Genomic DNA, 16,087 nt, shown 5'->3' with positions numbered 1-16,087 from the left:
TGGGGCCCCACTATTATAGCTAACACCCTGGTCAGCTTTCCTAACATTATGAGGGAGAGAAAAAAATAGCTGGCAATTTATCAGCGATTGTTCTTGATGGACGGCATCTCTCAGATTATTTGCAGTTAAACTGAACACAAGCAATGTTCGTACAATATGGGAACATAAATGCTTATGTTGGTGTTTATACGTTATATTGTGTGCTTCTATCTTAAATATGTGGACATTACAATCTGTTTTTATTGTATATGTCTGTATTATACAGGTGTATGAGGTGGGTAATACTGCCCTCACATCATGTCCTAGCCGCAGATTGTCTTTCCCATCAGGAGATCCTCTGTAATAATCTTTCCCTGATCATTAGCAGCCTGCTGTGTGAGCCTGCTCTGCGCTAAATGACCATTGATTCACTAATGGATGTTGTCTGAGTGACATACTTTTTTATTTCCTAATATCACTTTTGTTCTCTTTCCTTGCAAACTGCATCCAGCTATAAGGCACTGTAAAATCTCAACTTATAGGAGATTGTAAAATCGTATTTTCAGAATATAAACTTTACAAAACAGTAGCCAAATAGTTATTGGGGGTACTGTATACTCAAATATGGGGTGGTCTTCACTGGGTTTCCTCAAAATAGCAGTCCCTATGCTTTCGAGGGCTGCACAGAGGGAACAAAGAGGGCATCACAGCTAGTTGCTAACAGTCCCTTTACAATGTTAATTGTTGGCTCACAAAGTTATTAAATAAATCTAAAATAAAAAACCCTAAGATGATTTATTCATGCCAGTTTTTGGAGTAAACTGAGCCCTGAACGTTTGCAATCAGATAAAAAAAAAAAACACAAACTGTGAAAATAATTTCGCATTTTCAGTTGCACTTGGCAAAAGTTGAAAAAGGGGTGTGGTATACAAAGACCGGCATGGTAGCAGTGAACCGCCAGTGATTGGCTGAGAGGGCATTTCCTCTGTGTCAAGACGAAAACCAGAATTATAGAAGGGTGGCGGTCCAGGAAACATCGAGGGTGGAGGTGAGTATATCTTCTTTTATGTTTTTAAGCTCTTCTGCAGTATACACTAACAATGTACATTCATGAAAACTGAAGATTGTAAATCCCACCATAACCATGCATTTGCCACTCAAATCCTCAGTTTGGACCATACGAGAGCTTTTGTGCTCAAATTAACTAACACATACGCACATAGCATAGCTGTGAATCTGCTATAAGCTGGTCCAATAATGAAAAGAGCACCCGCTTTGCTCCTCAAAAGTCTTATTATTATGGTCTTAGTCATATACTGTTCCCCCCAGGAACCTGTACAGGGAATAACTCACTATCATCTCTGTGCACAAATACAGTTTCCCCATGTGGGTAATGACAATGTCCGCCCATCAGTCAGACAGGCTGCCGGAACTGCCTTCTCAAAGACACCTCTCCTTCCCCCAACTGCTGGCACCACATAGGTGTCACTTTAGATATGCTGTGAGTGCCTCAACTCAACCTCCTTTGGCATTTTTAATTTTAAGATTTGACTGTGTAGTCTATTTTAAAATCTTATTATTTTTGTTATATACATATGACCTATTGCATCAGCATGTAAGTAAGGAAAAGCCTACATGGATATTTATTTGTAGTACATGGCACAAATAGCAGGATTCATTGGTACTGTCCAGGGTCCTGGAATGCAAAGCATGAGTTTCCTCAAACCCACCAATTTAGCAGATAAACCTTTGGTATATAAGTCAGTTACTGCACTTAGTTTGGAAAGTTTTCTGGAATTTTTCTCTCTTGAGCACCAACTCTTTTCTGCAGATGCTCAAAGGGCTGCTCACAGCTACCAACTTTCCCATTGACAGACTGCTGACTCACAGGAAGGAGCAAAGCCCAAGGGGTTGGGCCTGACCCTACTTGGACCTGGAAATTAGCCAGGTGTTTGATAACAGTACAGCAACATACGTTTCTACCTAACCACTCATCAGAAAATATAAAACTAACAAACACTACTATTAGCAGTGGCTTCGAGGTCACGGAACTAACACAATCACCTTTGCTGTTGGTCTTCCACAATGCTTTCCAAATACAGATCTGATAAAGCTATGTCTGAGATCCTCAGCAACTACAACAGATCTGGCCAGCCATTCATGCATCTTACTTTTCATAGCATAAATGAATAGCTGATAAATATGAATATGTCTGATAAATACAACTATGTAATCATGTAGTTTAATGGATGAAAAAAGTGATGATAGGCCCCCAGAAAATTATATGCTAGCACTATGAGCAGCAATTTTATTTAGGTTGCTTATGGTTTCTTTGGTTACTTATGACTTTTGCAGTGTGACACACTGACAGATGTATCCCACACTGGCAAATATTAGCAACAATGTCATATATCTGTTATATTCATTTAAAATAATTTCTCATACAGTAGGACTTCAATCCCAACCAGAGTAACATCATAGGTCGTTTTTTTTTTTTTTTTGCTCAATACAGCTTTGTACGAATAAAGATAGTCTTTTCCCACAAAACTAAGTGGAAGAATTTATAATGGCTTGTAACCTGGCATAGAAAAGCCACCGATTTTTGTAGAAGCCCCCTTTTGTACAAAAATGTGCAATTTTTGTTCATTTATTTATCTGTCCAGACAGATCCTAAAATATGATACAATAAAAGTTGTTTTATTAGTAATATAATAGGTCGATAAGAAAAGGGTATCACTTGCCTAAAGGGGGTATTAGACACCCCGATCACACAGACAATTGTCAGGAGGGAAGCGTTCCGTCCTAGCAATCGCCTGCTTGCTGAGGAGACCTCTGCTGTTACATGCAGCAATCTCCTCAGAAACATGGGGAGAAGCGATCGCTTGTCTCCATGCTCTACAGTGGTTTGCCGACAGCAGATCGTAATTAGACAGCACAATCTGCCGCCGGCAAATCCTGATCTTTCAGCATGCTGAATGATCTGGATTGCCCGAAGAACGAGCAACAGTTGAACAAACATCTGCACTTCTCCATATCCAAGTCAGAACATTCAAATGGATGGTCAGTCCCTGTTATGTTCTGATCCTGACCTAATGTATATGTCTTATAGGGGACCTTCAGCAGGATTGCTCATTGAAATGACACCTGGATGACAAAAATTCATTGTGTGATTCCGGTAAAAACTTTATTCTATACTAGCTGAAGGACCCGGATTCGCTCGGGTATATTTCATCTATTTAATTTAATGTTTGTGTGTGTCGTTAAAAGATATCAACACCATCCACTATAAGTGACACCTACAGCACCCCGCCCCAAAACTGTGACCTCCACAGCCCCCCACCCCTTAACACTGACCCCCCCACAGTGCCCCGTCCCTTAAAATTGGACCTCCACAGCAGCCCACCCCCTTAACGTTGACCTTTACAGCAGCCTTTTCCTTTTACAGTGACTATTACACCATACCACCCTCTTGTCAGTGACCTCCACAGGGGCCAGCCCCCTTAACAGTGGCCTTTACTGGATCGGGGCGTGTCCTTTTGAATAGCTCACTCTAAGACAGCAGCACTGTACTGTCTGAGTGTGAGCTGCGGGGAGAAAGTCACCCTCCCTCCCACCCCTGCAGTTGATAGAAGTTGATTTTTACCTTAATTTTTTTCAATCCCTGTTGGTTGAGGAGTGGAGGGGCGTAGTCTAACCAGATCGGGTCGTGAATTAGCGGGACCTAGAAGTTGATTTTTAACTTCATTTCTTCATCCTCAGTTGGCGTGGAGGAGTGGGAGGGTGTGTGGCCTAACCAGATCAGGGGCGTGTACTTTTGAACAGTTCACTCTAAGACAACAGTACCGTGCTGTCTGAGTGTAAGCTAGAGGAAGTAAGTCATCCTCCCTCCCACCCCTGCAGCTGACAGAAGTTAGTTTTTTTACCTTCATATTTTCAATCCCTGTCGGTTCAGGAGTGGGAGGGGGCATGGCCTAACCAGATCAGGGACATCGTTTAGTGGGGCCTGGGGGCGGAGTTTTAAGTCTTTTGAGGGTGGACACATTGTGGCAGGGTGCGTGTCTGGGCTCCTTCCTGCAAGAGTGACACCCCTCTGGGCACCTTACTTGCTCATTTGCATACCAAATAAACTGGATTTTCAGAGAATAGAAACATCTATTGTTGGAACAAAGTGCTATTAGCCATGGCTTTACTTTAATAGCGATTATCCTTGTGACAGATTTCCTTTAAAGCTCACCTACAGCAGTGAAGATAAATGGCTGGGCTGTTATGGAAACCTGGAAAACTGTTCATGTGGAGACTGGAGGACCTGCGAGCTTCTATTGGCTGATAAGGGTCATGTGACCAAGCTTCTATTGGCTAATGCATTTTTTGGGAATATCTCAGGAACGGTACGTCCTAGAGATCTGAGACCTGGTCAAAAACCTCAGCGGACACCTGATGTACATGTGTGCCAAATTTCATGATTGTAAATGCGACGGTGCGGATTCCTTTAGCGGACATACACACACACACACTCAGCTTTATATATTAGATGTAAATTAGGGATTCAGTGATTCTCTGTTTTTCACCACCCTCCACTTGACTAACAGGGCCAAGCACCATTATCCTCTAGCCTGGTTCTAAAATAGCACATCAGGGATGTGTTCCACAATTTCAGCGCATGCACAGTAGGCCTCTGTGTAATATGTACTGTGCATGCACTGAAATTGTATCGCATAGCACTAGTGCACTATTATGGGGCCAGGCAAGGGAATGCTAATGGATGGCTCTGTCAGTCAAGGGAAGGGAGGCATGAAAAGCAGAGGAGCTTAGCTGCATTTAGGGACTATGGCCTACTTCTTGGTGCACTGGAACCCTAATTTACATATAGAATAAACGTCTGTTTTCACTGGAACAGCACAATGGATTTTCACCTTCCAGGTATGGTTTAGTCCTGCTGACAGATCCCCTTTAATATAAGATGCTACATAGAGATCTGCACATGCTCATTCACAGCAAAACACATGAAAATATACAAAGTAGGAGGATAGATAGATGGATGGACAGATGGATGGATAGATAGATAGATAGATAGATAGATAGATAGATAGATAGATAGATAGATAGATAAATAGATAGAGATAGAAAAGGATAGATAGATAGATAGATAGATAGATAGATAGATAGATAGATAGAAGGGGTGTTCAATACGTTATCTATCCGTATATGAAAATAAAAAACTTTCTGAGAAAATTGAACTTACTTCATTTCAATGTAATCCCCCTTGACTTCAACACACTAATTCCACTTTGTCTCCAGTGATCAGACGTTCTCAAATTAGAAGGAGACTTCTTGCTGCTGCAGGAATCCTGTTACTGCCTCTTTCACTGCATTATCATCCGGAAATCATTGCGCAAGCAAAAATGTATTCAGAAAGTAATCACTGGGAGCCATGTCTGGACTGTCGGGTGGATGGATAAGCTCCATGAAGCCGCATTCCCTGATAGCAGCTTGTGATTTGTGAGACTTGTAAGCTAGCGCATTGACATGAAGCAGCAACACACCTGCCAATAACTTCCCACAGTGTTTCTCTTTGATTGCCTCACATAATGCCTTCATTGTTGAAGCATAGGTGTCTCAAGTAATTGTTGTCTTGGGTGGCATAAATTCTAGTAATAAAACGCCTTCTGTATCCCCAAAAACTTTGCCATGATCTTTTCAGCTGACTGCTGCACACAAAATGTCTTTGGAGTTGGTGACCCCTTGTTCTTCCATTGCATGGACTCTTGTCATGGTGGTGGACCCATATTTCATCACCCGCAGTAATTCGATAATAGAAGTCTCATGAGTTTTCTATAAAGCATGTCTAAATTCTCTTGGCTAAATTTCTGGCAAAAAGTTTTTTACTCAGGCATTAATATTTGTGGCACCCACTAGGAACTGACTTTTGACATCATCAAAACATCATGAATGATACTGGAAACTGTGCCAACTGAAATGCCTACTTCTCGACCTATAACACTGACTTTGACCTGATGATCTTCCAAAATCATGGCCTCCACTTTATGGCACATTTCCTCAGAAGATGCTTTCATAGGTTGCCCTGAATGGGGATCTTTAATTGATTCCTCACCCCATTTAAACTACTTGGCCCAAAACTTTACTTGGTAGTAGGAAGGTGCAGCATGACCATATATAGCGATCTTCCTTTCATGGATTTCTTTAGGTTTCTTTTCTTCCATTGTACAGAATTTAACATAGAACAAAGCTTTAAATCCCTCACTTTTTTAATAGACTCAAACAGTACTGCACTTGCCATTCTGTCACTTCCAGTGCCTTCATCAGACTAAACTGTCTCAACTTGCACAGACAAGCTCAGCTCTTTAACACTTACAGAACATTCTGAGGTAGATAACTTATTGAACACCCCTTGTAGATATAATTCATAAATACCATATATTTGACATTAAAACTGCAAAAGTTAGATTTTTTTCTAATGTAATTTTGTATGAAGCAAATAAAAAAAAATTATATACAAGAATTTCATGTTATATATTAAGAGTAGAGTTGAGCGGACACCTGGATGTTCGGGTTCGAGAAGTTCGGCCGAACTTCCCGAAAATGTTCGGGTTCGGGATCCGAACACGATCCGAACTTCGTCCCGAACCCGAACCCCATTGAAGTCAATGGGGACCCGAACTTTTCGGCACTAAAAAGGCTGTAAAACAGCCCAGGAAAGGGCTAGAGGGCTGCAAAAGGCAGCAACATGTAGGCAAATCCCCTGCAAACAAATGTGGATAGGGAAATGAATTAAAATAAAAATTAAATAAAAATTAACCAAAATCAATTGGACAGAGGTCCCATAGCAGAGAATCTGGCTTCACGTCACCCACCACTGGAACAGTCCATTCTCAGATATTTAGGCCCCGGCACCCAGGCAGAGGAGAGAGGTCCCGTAACAGAGAATCTGTCTTCATGTCAGCAGAGAATCAGTCTGCATGTCATAGCAGAGAATCAGGCTTCACGTCAGCCACCACTGCAACAGTCCATTGTCATAAATTTAGGCCCAGCACCCAGGCAGAGGAGAGAGGTCCCGTAACAGAGAATCTGGCTTCATGTCAGCAGAGAATTAGTCTGCATGTCATAACAGAGAATCAGGCTTCACGTCAGCCACCAATGCAACAGTCCATTGTCAGATATTTAGGCCCAGCACCCAGGCAGAGGAGAGAGGTCCCGTAACAGAGGATCTGGCTTCATGTCAGCAGAGAATCAGTCTGCATGTCATAGCAGAAAATCAGGCTTCACGTCAGCCACCACTGCAACAGTCCATTGTCATAAATTTAGGCCCAGCACCCAGGCAGAGAATTGAGGTCCCGTAACAGACAATCTGGCTTCATGTCAGCAGAGAATTAGTCTGCATATCATAGCAGAGAATCAGGCTTCACGTCAGCCACCAATGCAACAGTCCATTGTCAGATATTTAGGCCCAGCACCCAGGCAGAGGAGAGAGGTCCCTTAACAGAGGATCTGGCTTCATGTCAGCAGAGAATTAGTCTGCATGTCATAGCAGAGAATCAGGCTTCACGTCAGCCACCAATGCAACAGTCCATTGTCAGATATTTAGGCCCAGCACCCAGGCAGAGGAGAGAGGTCCCGTAACAGAGGATCTGGCTTCATGTCAGCAGAGAATCAGTCTGCATGTCATAGCAGAAAATCAGGCTTCACGTCAGCCACCACTGCAACAGTCCATTGTCAGATATTTAGGCCCAGCACCCAGGCAGAGGAGAGAGGTCCAGAAACAGAGAATCTGGCTTCATGTCAGCAGAGAATCAGTCTTCATATCATAGCAGAGAATCAGGCTTCACGTCACCCACCACTGTAAGAGTCCATTTTCATAAATTTAGGCCCAGCACCCAGGCAGAGGAGAGAGGTCCCGTAACAGACAATCTAGCTTCATGTCAGCAGAGAATTAGTCTGCATGTCATAGCAGAGAATCAGGCTTCACGTCACCCAAAATTGGAACAGTCCATTGGCATATATTTAGGCCCCGGCACCCAGACAGAGGAGAGGTTCATTCAAATTTGGGTAGCCTCGCAATATAATGGTAAAATGAAAATAAAAATAGGATTGAATGAGGAAGTGCCCTGGAGTACAATAATATATGGTTAAGGGGAGGTAGTTAATGTCTAATCTGGACAAGGGACGGACAGGTCCTGTGGGATCCATGCCTGGTTCATTTTTATGTATGTTCCACCATGTTAGTGAAATGTTGCCTCCTGCTAACACGTTGCGTATCAGGTGGTGGTGCAGTTAGCTGTGGCGTGTTGACAAAACTTTTCCACATCTCTGCCATGCTAACCCTGCCCTCAGAGGAGCTGGCCGTGACACAGCTGCCTTGGCGACCTCTTGCTCCTCCTCTGCCTTGGCCTTGGGCTTCCACTTGTTCCCCTGTGACATTTGGGAATGCTCTCAGTAGCGCGTCTACCAACGTGCGCTTGTACTCGCGCATCTTCCTATCATGCTCCAGTGCAGGAAGTAAGGTGGGCACATTGTCTTTGTAGCGTGGATCCAGCAGGGTGGCAACCCAGTAGTCCGCACAGGTTAAAATGTGGGCAACTCTGCTGTCGTTGCGCAGGCACTGCAGCATGTAGTCGCTCATGTGTGCCAGGCTGCCCAGGGGTAAGGACAAGCTGTCCTCTGTGGGAGGCGTATCGTCATCGTCCTGCCTTTCCCCCCAGCCACGCACCAGTGATGGACCCGAGCTGCGTTGGGTGCCACCCCGCTGTGACCATGCTTCATCCTCATCCTCCTCCACCTCCTCCTCGTCCTCCTCGTCCTCCAGTAGTGGGCCCTGGCTGGCCACATTTGTACCTGGCCTCTGCTGTTGCCAAAAACCTCCCTCTGAGTCACTTCGAAGAGACTGGCCTGAAAGTGCTAAAAATGACCCATCTTCCTCCTCCTCCTCCTCCTCCTCCTCCTCCTCCTGGGCCACCTCCTCTTCCATCATCGCCCTAAGTGTTTTCTCAAGGAGACATAGAAGTGGTATTGTAACGCTGATAACGGCGTCATCGCCACTGGCCATGTTGGTGGAGTACTCGAAACAGCGCAACAGGGCACACAGGTCTCGCATGGAGGCCCAGTCATTGGTAGTGAAGTGGTGCTGTTCTGTAGTGCGACTGACCCGTGCGTGCTGCAGCTGAAACTCCACTATGGCCTGCTGCTGCTCGCACAGTCTGTCCAGCATGTGCAAGGTGGAGTTCCACCTGGTGGGCACGTCGCATATGAGGCGGTGAGCGGGAAGGCCGAAGTTACGCTGTAGCGCAGACAGGCGAGCAGCAGCAGGATGTGAACGCCGGAAGCGCGAACAGACGGCCCGCACTTTATGCAGCAGCTCTGACATGTCGGGGTAGTTGTGAATGAACTTCTGCACCACCAAATTCAGCACATGCGCCAAGCAAGGGATGTGCGTCAAACTGGCTAGTCCCAGAGCTGCAACGAGATTTCGCCCATTATCACACACCACCAGGCCGGGCTTGAGGCTCACCGGCAGCAACCACTCGACGGTCTGTTGTTCTATACCCCGCCACAACTCCTGTGCGGTGTGGGGCCTGTCCCCCAAACATATGAGTTTCAGAATGGCCTGCTGACGTTTCCCCCGGGCTGTGCTGAAGTTGGTGGTGAAGGTGTGTGGCTGACTGGATGAGCAGGTGGAAGAAGAGGAGGAGGAAGCCGAGAAGGAGGAGGTGGCAACAGGAGGCAAAGAATGTTGCCCTGCGATCCTTGGCGGCGGAAGGACGTGCGCCAAACAGCTCTCCGCCTGGGTCCCAGCTGCCACTACATTTACCCAGTGTGCAGTTAGGGAGATATAGCGTCCCTGGCCATGCTTACTGGTCCACGTATCTGTGGTAAGGTGGACCTTGCTACAGATGGCGTTGCGCAGTGCACACTTGATTTTATCGGATACTTGGTTGTGCAGGGAAGGCACGGCTCTCTTGGAGAAGTAGTGGCGGCTGGGAACAACATACTGTGGGACAGCAAGCGACATGAGCTGTTTGAAGCTGTCTGTGTCCACCAGCCTAAATGACAGCATTTCATAGGCCAGTAGTTTAGAAATGCTGGCATTCAGGGCCAGGGATCGAGGGTGGCTAGGTGGGAATTTACGCTTTCTCTCAAATGTTTGTGAGATGGAGAGCTGAACGCTGCCGTGTGACATGGTTGAGACGCTTGGTGACGGAGGTGGTGGTGGTGTTGGTGGTACATCCCCTGTTTGCTGGGCGGCAGCAAAAATATTATTTGGCCCAATGTATTGTATTCAAATTCAGCTGAATATAAATTTGAGGCCTAGTATTTAGGCGCTGGGTGACCGGTATGGATTTAGTGACAGAATTAGACTTGGAAATGCACAGTAGCGTGTGTGTGAAGTTATTCTGAATGACCCTATGTGCACCTTGAATATTATATACCCTTTTAGGGATAGATTTCAAATAGCTCTGATATAGCAGAAACCACTAAATTATGAAATTGCTAAATTGGGAATTGTATTTCAACCCAGAACAAAAAATGTGCTTTGACGGACACTAAATAACTTGCCCAGCCACAACAGTACAGCGGTAACGACAGATTTAGCGGGACAGACTATTGCTGGTTAAATGCACTTGGTATGACAGCTTGACCAACCACACTACTGAGGGTTAAATGCACTTGTTGATGGGCGCAGCTTGCCCCTGATGTAGTATATGGCCAAAAAATTAACAGACTATTGCTGGTTAAATGCACTTGGTGTGACAGCTTCACCCTGATGTAGGCTTTAGCCAAAAAACAACCACACCATTGAGGGTTAAATGCACTTGGTGACAGGCGCAGCTTGCCCCTGATGTAGTATGTGGCCAAAAAATAAACAGACTATTGCTGGTTAAATGCACTTGGTGTGACAGTTTCACCCTGATGTAGGCTTTAGCCAAAAAACAACCACACCATTGAGGGTTAAATGCACTTGGTGACAGGCGCAGCTTGCCCCTGATGTAGTATATGGCCAAAAAATAAACAGACTATTGCTGGTTAAATGCACTTGGTGTGACAGCTTCACCCTGATGTAGGCTTTAGCCAAAAAACAACCACACCATTGAGGGTTAAATGCACTTGGTCGCAGCTTGTGCTGGCGCACCACAAGACACAAAATGGCCGCCGATCACCCCAGAAAAAAGTGACTGACAAACGGTCTGGGCAGCCTAAAAACAGTGAGCAATTGAGTATCAGCAGCTCAATGACCCACAGCTGCAGATCGATCAATGGATGGAGTCTTTTGGAGGAGTTAATCTGCCTAATCTCGCCCTACTGTCGCAGCCGCAACCTCTCCCTACGCTAATCAGAGCAGAGTGACGGGCGGCGCTATGTGACTCCAGCTTAAATAGAGGCTGGGTCACATGGTGCTCTGGCCAATCACAGCCATGCCAATAGTAGGCATGGCTGTGACGGCCTCTTGGGGCAAGTAGTATGACGCTTGTTGATTGGCTGCTTTGCAGCCTTTCAAAAAGCGCCAAGAAAGCGTCACAAAAGCGCCAAGAAAGCGACGAACACCGAACCCGAACCCGGACTTTTACGAAAATGTCCGGGTTTGGGTCCGTGTCACGGACACCCCAAAATTCGGTACGAACCTGAACTATACAGTTCGAGTTCGCTCATCCCTAATTAAGAGTACATCTTTGAACAGGTCATTACACTGTTTATGAATAGAATGCTACTAAATAAGCAATCATGTAATATATACTATATACAGGTCCTTCTCAAAAAATTAGCATATTGTGATAAAGTTCATTATTTTCTGTAATGTACTGATAAACATTAGACTTTCATATATTTTAGATTCATTACACACAACTGAAGTAGTTCAAGCCTTTTATTGTTTTAATATTGATGATTTTGGCATACAGCTCATGAAAACCCAAAGTTCCTATCTAAAAAAATTAGCATATCATGAAAATAAAATGAACTTTATCACAATATGCTAATTTTTTGAGAATGACCTGTATATGTATATACATATATATATATATATATATATATATATATCCCTTTTACAGTACGGATTATCTTCACACTTTATTTATAAACAGTATGACGTCTTTGTTTGCTTTAAAGTGTTCTCAGTGTGAATTATCTTATTCTCAGGTTATCCACAACATAAGAGAATAAGGAGTTGTCACTCTGAATCTGGGGAATGGAGGATGAACACACAGAACTGTGTTCAGCTTTTCAATGCCTTTAAGATTATCCTGTTTGCCGTATATCTGTTATCACACACAAGTGTCTTCCAGGCATGCTTTTTCTTGAACATGTTACAGCTGAAAAGACAGGCACATTCTTCTCCTGCTGTGTTAAGACGTTGGAGCTCTGAACACGACTTGACTTATACGCCTTTCGGGCACAACCAACGAACTTTGCTCCCAAAAAGAACTCATTTGGCTCATTCAAGAGGCCAAATCCTCTTATTCCTACATCCTATTTTGGTAACCCATCTGGAACACCCTGCCTTAGCCCTGTGCTTACTTGGACTTCAGGATACTAAGCTAAGAACACAGCAAGAGAGAGCAAGAAACACATATCACTTAATAAGAACAGACAGATATCGTCGGCTAGCTGAGAAAATAGCCCTTTGTTTGGAAAAAATAGAAAGAACAGTAACAAGAATCTGAATCCTGGCTAAACACTGAATTTCAGAAGGTTGTGTCACTCTGATAGCTTCAAGCTGCTGAGATAAATTCTGTAGGTCTAAGTGCATATGAAATAATATTACAGTGAGCACAAAGATAAAAAATATATTGCTATCAATCTCATTTCGGGGGACTTTTTCTGCAAAAAAAGGCCTTACATTGAAAGGGTTAAGAAAAATGACCCCAAACATTTCCCATGTACTCTCTTATAGCTTGATATACATGACCCCACCACAATGATTAGTGTTACATACATGTCCAAAATATGTATTTATTTCTTTTTTCAGAGCTCTTCTAAGACTAGGGCTAAGTCTGAACATATATTGCTGTAAGTAGCAGTAAAATACCTGTGAATCACAGTCAATACATATTCAACATATTCCTTTGAAATTAAGTGGCAAGTGACTTTGCAACCACACAAGAAAATCTAAAACCTTTCTCATAAGGAAACGTTAAATGGTCACCAACTTTTCACAGGACTTAAATCAATAAATCAATGCATAAATCAATAGCCTAAGCAACCATAAGAAACTTTGTAATATGTATTATCAGTGAGAAATGTCTAGTTCTCCTGTTATTAGCTGTTTACACCTCACCCCACCATTGCTAAATGCTTTTTCTTTGACATTTGCTTTGAATCTGTCCAAGGTCTGAGCATATCAATACAAGCCTATGGAGTTGAGAGGAGGAGGAGTGAGTAGGAACACAGTGAGAGACACACACACAAAGACAATGCACAACTACATATGAAGGTTATATTTCAGGACAACTGCTTTATTCAGAACCATACAGGTCAGTACCGCTCTTTAATGTCATCAATGGTCCTGGCACTGTTTCTGAGTGAAGATTAAGAAACTGATTCTCCTCTACTTTCTCTGTGCAGTGGATGGCAGCTACTTTACACCCACCAGCTCTGGGAGAACTGCAAACTAGAAATTCAGCATTCACAGGGGAAAACTGCTAACATAAATGCCAGAGATAATTCATATAAGTCAAATAATGCTATTCCATATGTACACAGATTGTACTATTAATTAATGCACAGTTTGTTGAAAGGTTAGGTACACTTTTAAGTCACAGCAAAACGTTAGTTTTATTGATTGTGGTGTCCATTCATGAAGTCTTATTCTATTCTCAATATCAGTCTTAGGAGTATGCATCTGACACTTTTGTGAATGGGGTGCTTTAGATACCCTGGCAGTGGCACCCAATGCTTGAAGGAAGCCTATTAACCACTTTAGGACCCTGGGATTTTAAATTTTTGCTTTTTTTGTTTTTCACTCCCCGCCTTCCCATAATCCTAACTTTTTTATTTTTGTCATGGAACCATGAACCAGACGTACAACAAGAGATAAGTGGAAAATAAGAAGGTTTTATTGAAGAGCAAGCCGTAGCAAAGTCCGAACGGATGGCTAAAACGAAGCAGGGTCTTGCGGAGACAGAGGTCAGGAACCAGAAGGGTAGTCAGACGAAGCCAGGAACAGGAACCAACGGGGTAGTCAGACGAAGCCGGAATCAGGAACCAACGGGGTAGTCAGACGAAGCCGGAATCAGGAACCAACGGGGTAGTCAGACGAGGCCAGGATCAGGAACCAGAAGCAGCAGCAGTCTTGGAAGCATGTGAACACAGGAGGACCAAGCAAGGAACTGAAGCCACAGACCTCCTATATATATGAGCTAGGCATCCAGCTCCTCCCAGTGGGAAGGAGGAGCCGCAGGGTGGGAGGCTACAAGAAAACCCAGAAACCAAGATGGCCGCCAGCACATGTCAAACGAAGGAACGGTTTCTGAGGGAAGCGTGCGTGGAAGGCTCGGAGCAAGACAGGAGCATGGACATCTGCGGAGGGAACCCAGGAACGCTCCTCTGAACCATAACCACGCCAATGGACCAAAAACTGCACCCGGCCGCGGACCAGGCGTGAGTCCAGGATATTGCTCACCTCATACTCCTCACGATTGCCCACTTGGACCGGACGAGGCCGAGGAATCGAGGAAGTGAAACGATTACACACCAGTGGCTTCAACAGGGAGACATGAAACACGTTGGAGATCCGCATGCCAGGAGGAAGCGCAAGGGCATAGGCTACCGGGTTTACCCTGCGAAGCACTCGGAAGGGACCAACAAAGCGAGGCGCCAGCTTGGGAGTGGGCACTCGAAGGTTGAGGTTGCGGGTGGACAACCATACGCGGTCTCCGACCTGGTAGGAAGGAGCGGGCGCTCGTCTGCGATCAGCCTGGAGTTTCTGGCGCTGCGCAGAGACCTCAAGGGACCTCTGGATCTGTACCCAAGAAGCACGTAGGACGGAAAGGTGATCCTCCACAGCCGGAATATCCTGGGGAGAGAATACCTCCGGTAACACGGCAGGTTGGAACCCATAATTGGCCATGAAGGGAGACGTCCCAGAGGAAGAGTTCACCGCCGTGTTCCTGGCAAACTCAGCCCAAGGCAGGAGGTCAACCCAATTGTCTTGGTGATCGGAGACATAGCAACGAAGGAATTGCTCCAAGGCCTGATTGGATCGTTCTGCGGCCCCATTGGACTGAGGGTGGTAGGCCGAGGAGAAAGAGAGATGAATCCCCAACTGGGAGCAAAAGGCGCGCCAGAACCTGGACACAAACTGACTCCCCCGATCCGACACAATCTCCTTGGGCAAACCGTGCAACCGGAAGACCTCCCTGGCAAAAATCGAGGCCAACTCTTGTGCAGAGGGTAACTTCTTGAGAGGAACACAGTGGCACATTTTGGAAAACCGATCCACAATCATGAGAATGACCGTATGGCCTTGGGATGCAGGGAGGTCCACAATGAAATCCATCCCCAGGTGTGACCATGGACGCTCCCCGTTGGCTATGGGTTGCAAAAGGCCCAACGGAAGGTGCCGAGGGGACTTACTCTGGGCACAAACGGAGCATGCCGCTACATATGCGGCGATGTCGGAACGTAGAGAAGGCCACCAGAACAGACGTGAAACCGCCCAGGACAGCTGATTCTTTCCAGGGTGCCCCGCGGCCTTGGAGTTATGGTAGGTTCGCAACAACCGAGTGCGCAACTCCTCAGGCACAAAACATCTGCCGTTGGGTCTCCCAGAGGGAGCACCAGATTGAGCCGCCAAAATCTGCTCACCCAGAGGAGAAGTCAGGCTGGTGCGAATAGCGGCCAGGATCTGATTCGGGGGTATGACCGTAGTCGGAATCGACTCCTCCCCGGACAGCTCGGAGTACTGCCGTGATAAGGCATCCGCTCTGATGTTCTTGGAGCCGGGTAGGTAGGAGACCACGTAATTAAAACGTGACAAGAACAGAGCCCATCTGGCCTGACGTGGTGTCAATCTCTTGGCCTCAGAGAGGTAGGTCAGATTCTTGTGGTCCGTCAGGATGAGAACCGGAACCACCGAGCCCTCGAGCAAGTGCCTCCATTC

This window comes from Bufo gargarizans, chromosome 3, assembly GCF_014858855.1.
Source record: "Bufo gargarizans isolate SCDJY-AF-19 chromosome 3, ASM1485885v1, whole genome shotgun sequence".
In the NCBI taxonomy this organism is placed as follows: Eukaryota; Metazoa; Chordata; class Amphibia; order Anura; family Bufonidae; genus Bufo; species Bufo gargarizans.
The sequence above is the reverse complement of the archived record's forward strand: the minus strand, read 5'-3'. Positions refer to the sequence as shown.